Source organism: Mus musculus, chromosome 4 (genome assembly GCF_000001635.26).
Source record: "Mus musculus strain C57BL/6J chromosome 4, GRCm38.p6 C57BL/6J".
NCBI classification, from domain to species: Eukaryota; Metazoa; Chordata; class Mammalia; order Rodentia; family Muridae; genus Mus; species Mus musculus.
Genome location: NC_000070.6, coordinates 120,319,102 through 120,333,632, shown reverse-complemented (window position 1 = coordinate 120,333,632; position 14,531 = coordinate 120,319,102). Strand labels below are relative to the sequence as shown.

General features: G+C 47.5%; 1 long non-coding RNA gene across 8 annotated transcripts in view; it reads left to right on the top strand.

The window, feature by feature from the left end:
• Positions 1 to 14,531, top strand: part of Gm36574 — a 78,075-nt gene extending 63,544 nt beyond the window's left edge. For 4 of the 8 annotated variants that reach the window (XR_001784418.1, XR_001784416.1, XR_001784417.1 and 1 more), the window contains 4 exons: positions 264 to 365; positions 7,081 to 10,979; positions 13,847 to 13,951; positions 14,490 to 14,529. This is a non-coding gene — a long non-coding RNA (predicted gene, 36574). Of the gene's footprint in view, positions 1 to 263; positions 366 to 7,080; positions 10,980 to 13,846; positions 13,952 to 14,489 lie in introns of all 8 variants that reach the window. The other 4 variants (XR_001784420.1, XR_868087.1, XR_868086.1 and 1 more) reach the window with 4 other exon arrangements.

Sequence of the window (14,531 nt, the reverse complement as noted above, 5' to 3'; positions counted from 1 at the left end):
CTGAGCCTGCAGCCCCTTCTCAGCCTGGTGAGTTAGATACTGATTTTGTGAGGTAAAATGTCCTACTGTTTATAGGTTAGAGTGGGGACCCTAGGAGCTGGTGCTCTAGTTCCGTTTAACACCCTTGCTTTGTTCTTAAGAGATGAGGCTCAGAGGTGGGTGCAGACTGGGTTTGGAACATGGGTCCCTGCTTCTTAAATCCCTCACCGCACACTTTCCCATATCATGCCTCAGTTTGCACCTCTGGTTAATGTCCCGAACAGGTCCAGGCAGTACAGGCTATCGTACAATACCCGGGAATGAAGGATTTGGCACAGGAGTTGCCCTCCATGAGATAGGCGTCTGTCTGGCCCCTCCTCCTGAAGGTGATTATTTAAGCTGGGATGTGAGTGCCTTTGGATCATAGATTCTCTCTCCCTCCAGCGCCCTCTGTCTCCTACTCCGTTATCTATTTACCTATCTATTTACGTGAGCTCCCCCCAACACACAATGAATTACGTCTGCAAGGCAGTAAAATGTTATGTATTTGCAAGGCCCATAATCTTTAAAAGCCCAGTGATGCCAGCTCCAGACAGCAGCGAGCTCCCTCCAGTATGTTAATAGATAGTATTAGGGCAATAATGAAAACACTTGAGACAAGTAAGCTCCTATCAAAAGCTGAGTAATAGGGCTTCGCCGAGTGAATCACAATGCAGAAGAGATTAAGACGTCTGCCGTTGTGCGGTGTCTATTCAGACTAACAGCTGCTCCGTTTCTGATTAAAACGGGGTTGGAGAGACCTTTTTGAGCAAGTCCCCCTTTTCTCCTGCTCTGTCCTCACCCTTCCTACCTCTACCTCCACATACAGAACCCTGCATTTGCACTTAACCACAGCCATTTATGTGTGTGTGACATACAGTGGGGCCACAAACATTCATTGCATCCTCACACACAGACAGAGTCACCATTGTATGCACAGCCATTAACACACAGCCACAGAGTCACACCAGCATATCCAAGCATGTACACACCACATCCACACACATAAGCACACGGCCATACATGGAACCAGTTTCTCATACTCTCATGGCCCCAGCCAGTCTCTCTCACACACATTAAATTACAATCTGTCACGAGCACAGCATCACATATTCATTGAGCTGCAATCTGTCACACACACACACACACACACACAATTTTCACACAGTTGCAAAAAGACACCCAGAGACAATGAAACAAGAGTCACAAACCTACACATATCTAGCTGTCATATTCACATGCAGCCCTGGGAGGTCCTTTGTATGCAGAAGCACACAGGAATACTCACACATGAGATCGCTGTTTGTTAGCAACACACAGACCTTCATTCAGAGAAGCTTTTGTGCCCACACCCAGACAATCATCAATACTCATATGCAGCCGTGCGCTCATGCAAGACAGCCAGCCGTGTATGGCATGGTGCTCCCCTGTACCTGAGACACAGAGGCAGTCTGTACCCCTGCAGACCTCAGCTACAGGTGTGCTGTGCTTGACACAAGTAACAAACTCACCTGGGTCCACACATGGAGAACGACATTGCTCCTCGTATTGGCCACGACCCCAGATTCAAGAGCACAGTGCAACTGGTTCCAGGCTTTAGATTTCATAGGACATTGTAGTCATAATTCTGTCTCTGTAAGGCTGTGTGGTTTGGAAAATGATAGAATAATTTCTGTGGAACCTAAAAGCACAAAGAGCTCTGACCTTGAGTGGCCTGCAGATGCAGTTTTAGAACCTAGTGCTATACTAGGATAAAACAGTCTCCTTTGGGGAGGTGGTGAGCATCCAGGCAGCCAAGATGTGCACAGAGGGACCAGAAGCCACCAGATGAGGAGAGTAAAGGACTCTAGCATTGCATCAGAGTAGCCAGATGCCTTGAGGATCAGTTCTGGTCCTGATCCTGTGTGTCCCATCCCTCAGCCTTTGCCCCATCAGCAGCCTCCTTCCTCCAATCTAGCTCTCCAAAAAGAGGCCAGGAGTCCTAACTGTATACTTCTTTTCCTTTGCGTAACATCAGATCCGAGACAGTCTTGAGGCTGCCCATTCTGATCTCTTTTCCTGAACTCTGTACTTGGGGAGGTACGAGTTTTAGTAAAATAAGGAATTACTCAACCTTCCTCCTGATCCTTGGGACCTGACAGAACCTTTGGAGACCAGTTTAGCAACCCTCAATGGAAGGGGTCTGTGTCCTTACAGGACATCTGGAAATATCCTTAGTAGCCAGTGTGGGGTTGCCATGCTTGGCAGCATCTAGGATGAAGCCTGTGGCTGCTGCCTACCCCCCTTCAACCTTCTCTTCTTGGTCCCTGTCTTAGTCAGGGTTTCTATTCCTGCACAAACATCATGACCAAGAAGCAAGTTGAGGAGGAAAGGGTTTATTCGGCTTACATTTCCATACTGCTGTTGATCACCAAAGGATGCAGGACTGGAACTCAAGCAGGTCAGAAAGCAGGAGCTGATGCAGAGGCCATGGAGGGATGTTCTTTACTGGCTTGCTTCACCTGGCTTGCTCAGCCTGCTCTCTTATAAAACCCAAGACTACCAGCCCAGAGATGGTCCCACCCACAAGGGGCCTTTCCCCCTTGATCACTAATTGAGAAAATGCCTTACAGTTGGATCTCATGGAGGCATTTCCTCAACTGAAGCTCCTTTCTCTGTGATAACTCCAGCTGTGTCAAGTTGACACAAAACTAGCCAGTACAATTGACCCCTTGTCAACTTGACACACAAAAACATCACTAGTAAGCCTCAACCCTTACAATCTTATTCATCCCCAAGATCTAAATAACTTTAAAAGTCCCACAGCATTTCCATATTCTTAAAATTTCAATCTCTTTAAAATATCCATCTTTTTTAAAATCCAAAGTCTTTTTATAATTAAAAGTCTCTTAACTGTGGGCTCCACTAAAACAGTTTCTTCCTTCAAGAGGGAAAATATCAGGGCACAGTCACAATCAAAAGCAAAAGTCAATCTCCAACTGTCCAATGTCTGGGATCCAACTCACGATCTTCTGGGCTCCTCCAAGGGCTTGGGTCACTTCTCCAGCCATGCCCTATGTAGCACACACATCATCCTCTAGGCTCCAGATGCCTCTACCCCACTGCTGCTGCTGCTCTTGGTGGTCATCTCATGGTACTGGCATCTCCAAAACACTGCATGACCCCTTCAGTCCTGGGCCTTCAATTGCAACTGAGGCTGCACCTTCACCAATGGCCTTCCATGGCCTCTCACAGTACCGAGCCTCAGCTGCTTTGCGTGACCCCTTCATGCCTTCAAAACCAGTACCACCTGGGTGACCCTTACATATTACCAAGTCCCGCTGCAGCAGGAGTACAACCTTGGCCATCTCTGGAACACAGCATCTTTGTGCTTTCACAAAACACTTCCCAGAAGATGTCACCTCAATGATGCTGGTCTCTTCTTAATCACCGCTAATTTCTTAGCTCCAGCTAACCAGCATCAATAGTCCCAGTAATACAAAGTTTTTGCTTTGGTAGTTCTGGTATCTTGTTAATCACAGCTGATTCTTCAGCCCCAGCTAACCAGAACTACAGAATCTTCACAATCAAAACAGCAATGGCCCTGAAAAGAGTCTTTAATTTTCCCTCTGAAATTTCACAAACAAGAGCTCCATCTTCTGCGGTGTTCTCAACATTATCTTCCAAGCTCCTACACGACATCCGACAGAGCTCTTAACAATGGATGGATCTTCAAGCCCAAAGTTCCAAAGTCCTTCCACAGTCCTCCCCAAAACATGGTCAGATTGTCACAGGAATACCCCACTCTGCTGGTACCAATTTGTCTTAGTCAGGGTTTCTATTCCTGCACAAACATCATGACCAAGAAGCAAGTTGAGGAGGAAAGGGTTTATTCGGCTTACATTTCCATACTGCTGTTGATCACCAAAGGATGCAGGACTGGAACTCAAGCAGGTCAGAAAGCAGGAGCTGATGCAGAGGCCATGGAGGGATGTTCTTTACTGGCTTGCTTCACCTGGCTTGCTCAGCCTGCTCTCTTATAAAACCCAAGACTACCAGCCCAGAGATGGTCCCACCCACAAGGGGCCTTTCCCCCTTGATCACTAATTGAGAAAATGCCTTACAGTTGGATCTCATGGAGGCATTTCCTCAACTGAAGCTCCTTTCTCTGTGATAACTCCAGCTGTGTCAAGTTGACACAAAACTAGCCAGTACAGTCCCCATGTCCACTTTGAGGGGCATCTCACTGCTCTTTTTCCCAAGCAAATCACTCCCCTCCTCAAAGATACCTTCATCAGTCTCTACAGTAACATCTCCATTTGTCGGACCCCCCACCCCCCCACCACTAATCTGAACGAACTCTATAGAGGAAGCAGCCTCAGAGCCCATGGGCTAGAATCAATCTTTTCCTGTCTGTGCTGTGCATGATAGTTTCTCCCTGCACATCTGTCTTTGGAGGGGGATGTTGGTAAGGCAGGATGGGTAAGCAGTTCATGGAATGGGGGCAGGAGAGACTCTGAGACAAGTCTCTAGGCCAAGTGACCTGAAGGAAAACCAGCTCCTGAGTAGACCTCCTATGGGCATAGTTGGGGAAATGAGCTTCTATTCAATTATGCTGCACTTGTTGGGCTATGGTTTGGTCCTGAAGCCGTTAAGTAGAGTGGGGACCAATGGCTGGGTTGGGGAAGTCGTCCTTGTTTCTGAGAGTCAGGATCTCAAGATAAAAGAAGCAGGAGAAGGAAAGACTTGGATGGGAGCAGGTTCAAACAAGTCAGGCAGGGCCTGCAGATGGTTTCTTTGGCTGCACTAAATGACCAAGGCTTGAGTGATTGTCATATCCAGAGGATCAGTCCCCAGGAAGAATTGAGGCATGAGGTCAGAGCCTGGGAAGAAGTTTCAGTCTTAAAGTGCTTGCTGGGAAAACATGAGAACCTGCGTTGGGACCACCCGCACCCACAGAAATGCAGGGTGGGAGTGGTGGCTGCCTGCAATACTAGCTGGTGCTCAGGAGGTAGGGACAGGGGTTCCTGAGATGAATTAGTGATAGCAGCCAAATTGGCAAGCTCTGGGTTCATATGAGAGATCCTGTCTCAAAAAATAAGGTGAGCAAAAATTGAGGAAGACACCCAGGGTCAACCTTTGGCCTCTACACATGTACACACACACATGTGTTTATGCACATATGAGCATACACACACACACACACACACACACACACACACACACACACAAATAAAGTGAGGTCAGAAATCAGAACCTAGATGCTAAAGTCTTTCAAAGCAGTTTTCTGTCTATCCAGCCTATAGAATCTTGGTTCCAGGAGCTGGCTTGGGCGTTTAAGGGAACTGCATGAGATGGGTGTTTACTAATGGACGTGAGCATTCTGTCTATGTGGGTCTCTCTTCTCTCATCAGGCAGAGGATGCTCTCTAGGACAGGCTTAGTTTTATGTCTGGTACATACATAGCACAGATCAGTGGGCTTTTATGTCATTTGAATTCTGCCTTTGGTCTGGACTCCCCCCAGGTCTGCCTGGAGCACCCCCACCCACCCACCCACAGCTACCATCAAAGATTCACCTGCAGTATGGGTCTTCTTCCGGCTCCTAGAACCCATTCTGCCCAACCCTGGGCTGGGAGACTTCGAGAACTCAATCCTGCCCCTTAGGTGCTTGGCTCCAGGGCTGTAGCTCTCTATGCTAGGATTACCTTGTCCTCACCAGGTCAGGCCTCACCCTAGATCCTATCTGACACCATATTTCAATGCACTCCCCGTTTATTCATTCAGCAAATATTTATTCCACATTGTCATCAACCAGTTCTCAATCTTCCTCTTGCTTGAGCTGTCATTCCCTTACACAGATAAATGCCTCTTCTTTCCCACACATGCAGCACATGGCTTGGCTCTTCCCTTCTGACCTCCCCTTCCCAGCCTTGTCTTACGAATGCCGTAATCAGTGCTTAGGGCTCAGTCCATCTCTCTCTGCCTAGCCTACTTCCCCAGAGATCAGTGCCAATCTCTTGGCTTTAGGATTATCTGTTTGCTGATGACTTTTAAGTCTCAAGTGGACTTTTTCAGCACAGACCTTGCCCTGAACTCCACACTGGTAGATTTTGTGCTTCCTCAACGTTTTCAATGTTAACTCTTGGTTATCCAGCCAAACCCAGTCTACCCAAACCTGATCTGTGGGGGCGGCTCCATAAACAGCGAGCCTTCTGTTGGAGACAAGTCGTGGAACAGTTTATTCACTATAATACAGCACAATGGTTTAAGGAGTAAGGATGAACTGTCTGTGCCAAGACATCCTGTGGGGCAGCTTTTATAGGGAGTTTGTTATGTGGGTGGCTTGGAGGCAAAAATGACTTAATAGGTGTTTTAATGTCATGGTACAAATGGTAGCTGGATCTTGTGGTTAGTGCTTTCTGGTACAGTAGTGGTCTTGTCCAGAGGTAATAATGACCTTACTCTAAGGTCATATATCTCAGCGTAGCCATTGGCCAAAGCTGAGTCCACATTTTCCAATTGCTCAGTCCAAAGGCTTGTCCTTGTCTCTCAACACCTCAAACTTAGTCCAAGCTGGGGTCACTGAAGTGGCCTCAAGCAAGTCTGGTTGTTTCTGCCCCCACTTCCCACCAGCTGAAGAGTGTAGTAGGCTCTGGCTGCCCTCCCAGTTCTTACCCACCTTCTTCTGACATATCAGCTGTAGACTGGTGGCCTTGACCCATCTTTGTTCCTCTGTCTATCGTGGGTCATCCCTGATTCCTTGTTCCCATGAGCCTGGCTCCTGTTCCCACTGTATCCAGCCTTCTGGTGATATCATCTGAAAAGAGACACAGCAACTCTTCTGTCCCTGCTTGTCCCACCTCTTTTGTCTGCTCTCTGTCCCTGTAGGCCTAACATTTTTGTTTCCATACTTAGCAAGTTGCGGGCAAAGAAAACCAAGTTTAAATCCCAGCCTTTGGCTAGTACCTTTTGGGCCCAAGGGCCTCCTTAAAGCCCAGAGGCCTAGGGCTAGGATGCTGAGGGGGTGGGGCATTTCTTTTGTGTTAGGTCCTTACATTCCTATTCCCTTTAATTTTCACAGGAGCTGTGAATAGTTAGTTACTCCTTCCTGTAGGAGAGAGGAAGAGAATTCATGTGATCCCAGATGCACAGCAGGTCCCATCTGGCCCCACACTCCTGTATCTTCTACATTATCGGTCCTTGGAGATCACCGCCTTCCTTCTCATCCATCCACTTACAAGAACGAGGTGAGAAGTGTCTTCTCCAAGGCCGCACAGCATGACCCAAAGATTTCCCAGGCCTTCAGGCTCGGCTGGCCCTCAGTAGACCCAGAGGCAGGAGGAGCACAGCCCCTCGAAGCTGATCCTTTTATCACATGGCTCAAGTCCTGGAATCCAGGCTGAGACCTGCAGCTCTCAACATGGCAAGCAATAGCATCTCCCTTCCTGGGGAGGGGAAGGCAGCTGTGGCGGTTGTGGCGGGCGGAGAGAAATTTCCTCTTTCTGTAGATTGGATCAGTCACTCTCAGAATTGATGGCAACGGCTTCATCACGAAGATCTAATGCTTTAATTATGTTGTGACATGACCTGACATGGGGGTGGCATTTGATGGATTCTCTGGTGTCATCAGCATGGCCCTGACATAGGAAAGTGGCAGGAGGCAGAGGGAGGAGGGAGAAGAAGGGCTCTTGGAGGGAAATGGGTCTTCCCAGGGACCCCTCCTTCTTTTCCAGCTCTCTGTCTTCCCAGGGAAGTTCATGCAGTATGGAAGAGGGGTCCAGGAGAGGAGGGGCAGCTGCTACGGCAGAAAGTAAATGTGCACTTCCACGATGACTGTGCATATGTGCACAAATGTGTACAAGAACCTGGATATATGGAAGTGTGTCCAAGCAGGTGACAAGATTCAGACCCAGAGATGACAGCGAGAACTGCATGGCTGTCTGCCTTCAAGGAGGGAAAGGGAGGTAGGTAAGGGTATGACGGAGCACCTAGCTGGTCAGCATGTCCTGGGGCTGTCTAGCAGATGCAGTCACACAGTCTAGAGGACAAAGCTGAAACCAACACAGAATGTCCAGGGAGGCAGGCTTTACTTAGCAGAGCAAAGGGTGCCCTGCCAAAGCATGAGGAACTCTGAGAGGCCATAAGCATTCTGTCCCAAGAGAGGATGCTGGCATTTCTGTAGAGAACTTTCTTCTTTCTGGTTCCCTGACCAGTTATATCAGAAGCTAGGACCCGAACTATCCATGGTGAGTAGGTTGTTCTCCCCTTCTCTCTCCGTCACTACATAGTTGCCCGCTCAGAGTCCTGGGGTGCCCTGGACGTGGCAGGAAAGAGAAGAAATCTGCTTCCATTAGCCTAAGCTCTTCGCCTTGATTCTGCACGCACATCCCCTCCTCTCCTTGCTCTCCCCATTCTGTCCTCTTCCTTTCAGATTAAGCTCTTCCTTGCAGGCCTGTAGGCTATAGAGGGCAGGACTCCTGGGCTAGCTGAGTAACTGCAGGCTTGATGGGGGAGGAAGCAGAGATACCTGTTGGCACCCACCCACACATCCTCAGGCCAGGAGCTGGGTCAGTCCTTTCTCAGACTGTATCTTAAGTATCCCCATGACCACCTGTAACCAGGCTGTTATCTCCATTTTGCAGCCGAAGACAGTGAGGCTCAGTGACGCAAAGCTTCAAGCCCAAGGCTACATGTCAGGAAAGGAGGGAATTAGATTTGACTTAGCAAAGGTTTGTGCGGACGGAAGCTCCAGACCCAGACAGGGATGCCAGACACACCGTGTACCCAGAGCCATCTCTGATTGTGTCCACCCTCGTTTTGCCAGTGGGGCTTGTCTCTGCAGCTCTTGGTAGAGGAAGAGTACCAGAAAAGATATTCAGAGAGAGGGGTCTGGCCTGCTGCCTCCATCCTTAATGAAAGTTATATGGGGTTTAGGTCTAATAAATAAGTGGCTCGGGGAATGGAGAGAAAGCTTAGGTATTAAGAGCACTTACTACTCTTTACAGGACCTGGGTTCAGCTCCTAGCACCCAAAGTCAGGTGGTTCACAACTGCCTATAGCTATAGCTTCAGTTCCAGAGGATCCAATGCTTTCTGGTTTCTGCAGCCACCTGCATGTAGGTGGTGCACATAAATTCACAAAGGCACAAAGACATACACATTTTTAAAAAAATAAATAAATATGTATCTGGAGAGTCTCTGAAGCTCTATCCGAAGTGATCCCTATTCCACTCCACTCACCGCACTGCATAGAAGGGGAAATCACGGTCCACAGAGAATAGATGGGTCCATGTTAGTATTACATCTCTGGACTCTGAACTCCTGCATCAAGGCACTGCTATGGCTGTGCCCAGGGGCTGGCACTGGTAGTTACAGTGATAAAAGGCTTCTGGAGCCTTGAGATTCCTCTTGAAAGCTGAGTTAAGGGAGGGCCAGCCAGAAGAGGCTCTGAAAGCCTGGAGGGGATTTTTCACAGCCTGAAGAAATCACCACAGTATATTCTTAGTCCTAAACCCTTGTAGCCCCAGCCTCAGCAAAGGATACAGAAGGCAGATTGGCCAGACTTGCAGTAGTTCTTGGCCTGGGCTATGTCTCAGTGGTATCAAGGCAGGTGAGGGTAGGCCTGCCTGAGCTTCTCTAAAGGTTGTATGTTCCAATAAGGAACCAGAACAAAATGGGAGAATTAGAAAAAATCTCAGGGGTATGATGCAACTGTGATGAGTAGCTGGCCACACACAGAAGCTGGTGCGAATGTAAGTGGCTGGGCACCCCTTATCTTGGTTGGGGTGGTCAGGCTTCCAGTTCTCTCAACAGTGAGGACATGAGAGTCTGCACAGTTGAGGGATGTATAACAAGAGCTGGCACAAAGAGAGGCATCTGTTTCCCAAGCAGAGTCCGTGTCTAGATGCAACCAAGGACAAATATGACTGTGGCGTACTCCTCTGGGCAGTTACCACCCAGGGCTCTGTTGTGATTAACTATAACTAATGTAACCATGTCTGGACAAACCTGGCTCAGTTTGTATGACCATGGGTATAGATGGTCTGACATGGGCTTTAGAGTTAGGTTGTTAATGACTTTCGTGGCAGGTATGGCCATGGTCCTAAGCATAACTCCTTGTCCCAATGTGGTACATTTGCGTTGAATTGCGTGGTCCCTTTTAAATCGATCGCTGGGACTCTGTAACAGGTTCCCCTATCACAAGGGGGCGCTGTGCATCTTCCTAAACCATTACCTTCAGCTGGTGTCCCATGGGTGGGCCAAGTATGCTTCCATCTGGCACCAAGACCCCCTAGTCCAGGCCCAGATGCTTCTACTGCTAGGTTCTTGAGAAGTTCCAGGTTTCTTTTCAGATTTTTCCTTTTCTGGAAGAACACAAATGATGAAGTTGACATCCTACCTAGTAAGAAAGTCCCATAGAAGGGGTCCAGAGAGACTCAACTGTCAAGTGGCCTCCTCTGACACATGGAGAAAATGAAGATCAGATGGAAAATAACCTGTGCAGATCCAAGCCCAGGATCAAGCAGATTGCTCCAGATAGACGCAGTTCTCAGGTTCAAGTTCAAGTTCAAGACCCCGCAGGTCTTGAAGGGCCACCCATTTGACCATGGGTATCAGTAGCACATGGGTTTTGGGTCCTGGCTCCTTATCCAATGTGTGATTCTGAGTTGCTTCCATCCTCATCTGGGCTTTTTCCCCCCATGAGGCTGTGTGTGCTCGACAGCTGACTTAGTGCTGCTGGGTATCAAGCAGAGTCCATCGAGGAGAAGTGGTAAACTTGAGGTCAATGGTAAGGTGAGTGTGCTCCACTCCGGTCACTGCCCCACCCCCACCCAGCCTGTAGGTGCCAACACTTTACTGTTACATCTTGCAGTTCTTCCTGGACAGGTTTTCCATTTTCCAAAGTGACCTGTCTACCATACCCACGTGAGGCAGGCCTCATGCCAGAGACTGTCCATCCCAAGGAGGAGCCCACTTCAAGGTGAGAAAACTGTAGCTTGCTAGAGTTGTGACACAACAGCTCTGAGCCTTCCCTGACTGAGTGAGAGGCACTGGGCTGGACACTCACAGCGGTGAACTGGGGGTGACTAGGCCAGCCTCCAGAGTATCTCCCCAAAGAGTACAGAGACTTGCTTGGGATCTGCCAGCCTGATTTAGACAGCAATTTGCATACAATTTACCCAGAAAGCTGCACTGTGAAAAATATAATTACTTTTTTAATATTCTCACTCTGATGTGAATGCTTACCGCCCGTAATGAATTACTTGCTTAATGAAGATAAACCTGAATTGGAGATGCACTTCGGAGGGCTGCTGGGGCAGCCAGTTTGATGCCATCATTTGCAGCTGTTAATCTCTGAAATTGATGCCCTTGTTGGTGGATCATAAATTGAGGGGAAAATCTGAGCGCCAGCTCTTCCAGCTACTTTGCTGTGCAGCAGGGGCTAAGCTACCGAGTCTCTCTGAGCTTCAGTTTCTTCATCTATGGTAAGGTTATCAGTATTGGAGCAAGTTGCATCCTTAGAAATGTGGGGATGAAGCTATGACAATACCATGACCAAAAGCAACTTGGGGAGGAAAGGGTTTATTTCAGATTAGAGTTCTCAGGTCATACTGCATCGCTGAGAGAAGTCAGGTAGGGCGCTCAAGGCAGGAACCTGGAGGCAAGAAGTGATGCAGAGGCCATGGAGTGGTGCTGCTTGGTCCCTGTGGTTTGCTCAGCCTGCTTTCTTAGAGGACCACCAGGTCAGGGGTGACACTGCCCAGGGAGAGCTGGGTCCTCCCACATCAATCATCCATCAAAAAAATCCAGTACAGGCCAATCTGGTGGTGGCATTTTCTCAGTAGATGGTCCCTCTTCCCAAATGACTCCAGTTTGTGTCAAGGTGATGTAAAACTCACCACCACAGATGTTTAGGAAGTGAGATTTAGTTGAAGGGATTGGATTCTTCAAAGGTACACCCTTGGGATTGTGTTTGCCCCCAGTCTCTTCCTCTCTGGCTCTGTTTGCTGGATGCTGTTAGATAAGAAGTCTTCTTTGCTACACACTGCCTGACCAAAGGCCCATAGCCTACAACTGGTGGACCATCGGAGCCCTCTGGAACTCTAAGCCCAAACCTGCCTCTCTCCTCTTGTTTTCCTTTTTTGTTTTTGTCACAATAAGGAACAACTGACTGACACAGTAACAATGTGCTATCAGCTTTTTATGAATCGGTAGAGACTTGATTTGATAACTGTTTTATTAAATAGCATCACACTTTTTTTTTTCATGAGTGATTTTGACTGGTAGCCTTCTTTCTTAGTGATGTCATCAGCGTTTTCACGGGAAGTATGCTCAACTTTCCTGCTGAGAAGTGGTGGCTAATTGTCTTCCCTTACTGGTTTGCTTGGCCAACAGCAAGCAAAGCTAGTTACAAGAAACTTTGTAGCTTCTTCCAGGCCTCTAGGGATTTAGACTCAACTGTGATGGAGATCTAACTACCCAGAGATCACCATGGTGCTCAGAGGAGGCCTACGGAGAAGGGAGAGGATACAGAGTCAGAACCTTTGACTGTCACATACCCCACAATTTGAGGCACACCAGCTGAGGCTGTAGAACTCCGATGGGCCTTCTCCACTGTCCAAATCCCTGACCCCAGCCTAGTGACAGACAGGAAGAGAAGTCTGCTTTAACTCACAACCTTCAGGGACAGTTCACTGTGCAAATATGAGCAGCAGCAGGTTTGTGCCGGCCTCAGAAACAGAGTGGGTGAGAGTCCTTCCTCTGTAGTTCCTGCATTTGGAGAAGATGGCTACTGTTTGGTCCTTAAGCATTTGATACAATTTAGCAGTGAAAGGACCCAGGTGGTGGGTTTCACATTATAAACTTAATTTCCATTTTTGAAGGGTAGAGAACGTTTTTGAGACATATATCTCAACTTGGCCTTGAGCTCTGAGGCTGGCCTTGAACTCCTCCTGATCCTCCAGCTTCCATCTCTAGAGTGTTGGCATTACTGGCATGAACCACCATATCTGGATAATTTCTAAAATATATATAGAAACATAAATACGTTGTTCTTTTTAAAAGCAGTTATTACATGTAGGTATGTATGTGTGTATATATACGTGTGTGTATACATGTATGTGTATGTACGTGTGTGTGCATGCATGTGTATGTATGAATGTGTGTGTGTGTGCATGTACACACATATACCATGGCTATAAAAGAAGCCAAAGGACACTTTCCATAAGTTTCTTTCCATCAGATGGGTCTTGGGGATCTAACGTTGGTTCTCAGGTCTGGGGAAAAACAAAACAAAACAAACCACCTTTGCTCATTAAATCATTTCAGCAGACTCGTATTTGCTTTTCCTTATGGAGTGATCTGTTTGGATTGGTTTAGTTTTGGTTTGTTTTTCAGAATCTCACTTTGTAGTCCAGGCTGGCCTAGAACTCATGACCCTCCTACTTCAGCCTTAGCATGCTCTTTGAAATGCCAATAAATCATCTCATTTTCATTCTGAGAACCCAATGACCTGGGAATAAAACGGAAGTCCCTCTCCAGCCTACAAAGTTCACTGTAATCTGGCACTGGCTTTTCTGGTCTCACTGATGCCTTGTTCTCGGTGTTTGCTGGATTGCCTCCTTCCTGTCACTCACATCTCAGTTCCTAGATCTGGCCCCTCCTAGGAATGTCTTCTTGACCAACATTAATGCTCTCTTGTCTGTCACTCTTTCATATCATCCATTTAAAATTTTATATCATGTATCACTTTCTGACATTATCTTTGGTTTTTTTTTTGTTTTGTTTTGTTTTGTTTTGTTTTGTTTTTGTTTTTGTTTTTGTTTTTGTCAATGTGTTTATCTCTAGGTGTTCTCCACAGAGCTCTAGCACTTCAGGTCTGTGTAAGCAGGGACCTCATTGATCTTACTCACTGCTGTTGGGCTGGATCTCAGGGCACATAATCTATGTGTGGTAAGTACACATTCTCTAAGTTATTAACTTGTTGTCCTGGACCCTCTCACCCACCCCTGGCCCAATTGTACTCATTCTTTCCTCTGAATGCCCAGAAACGGGCAGCATTGGGTAAAAGAATGAGCAGTTCCCAGGTGCCATACAAGGCCAGCCCATGGGGATTCTTCCGTCAGGGTGGAACACTAGTCTGGCTTCCTCACCTATCACCAGATGCAGCAGAGGCAACTCTGAAGCTTCTTAGGAGACAGGACCAGGTGATGCAACCCATGGGAGAAAAACTATAGTTACTGGTTGTAGGTTAGAAACCCCTCAGTTCTTGTGCGTCTTTGAGTAAGTCACTCCCCTATCTGTCTCTCACAGTGTTTAGATTAGTTATACTTTAATAAAAATGAATTCTGCTTCAAGTTGTTACTATTATCATCATTATTATTAATCTTCCCCTTTCTCTTGTTTTCTTCCTCTTCCTCTCCTCTTCCTTCCTCCTCCCCTAACTCTTACTCATCAACTCATCATTTGCACTGCTGGGGATAAAACTCAGAAGCTGGGCTGGTGAGATGGCTCAGTGGGTAAGAGCACCCGA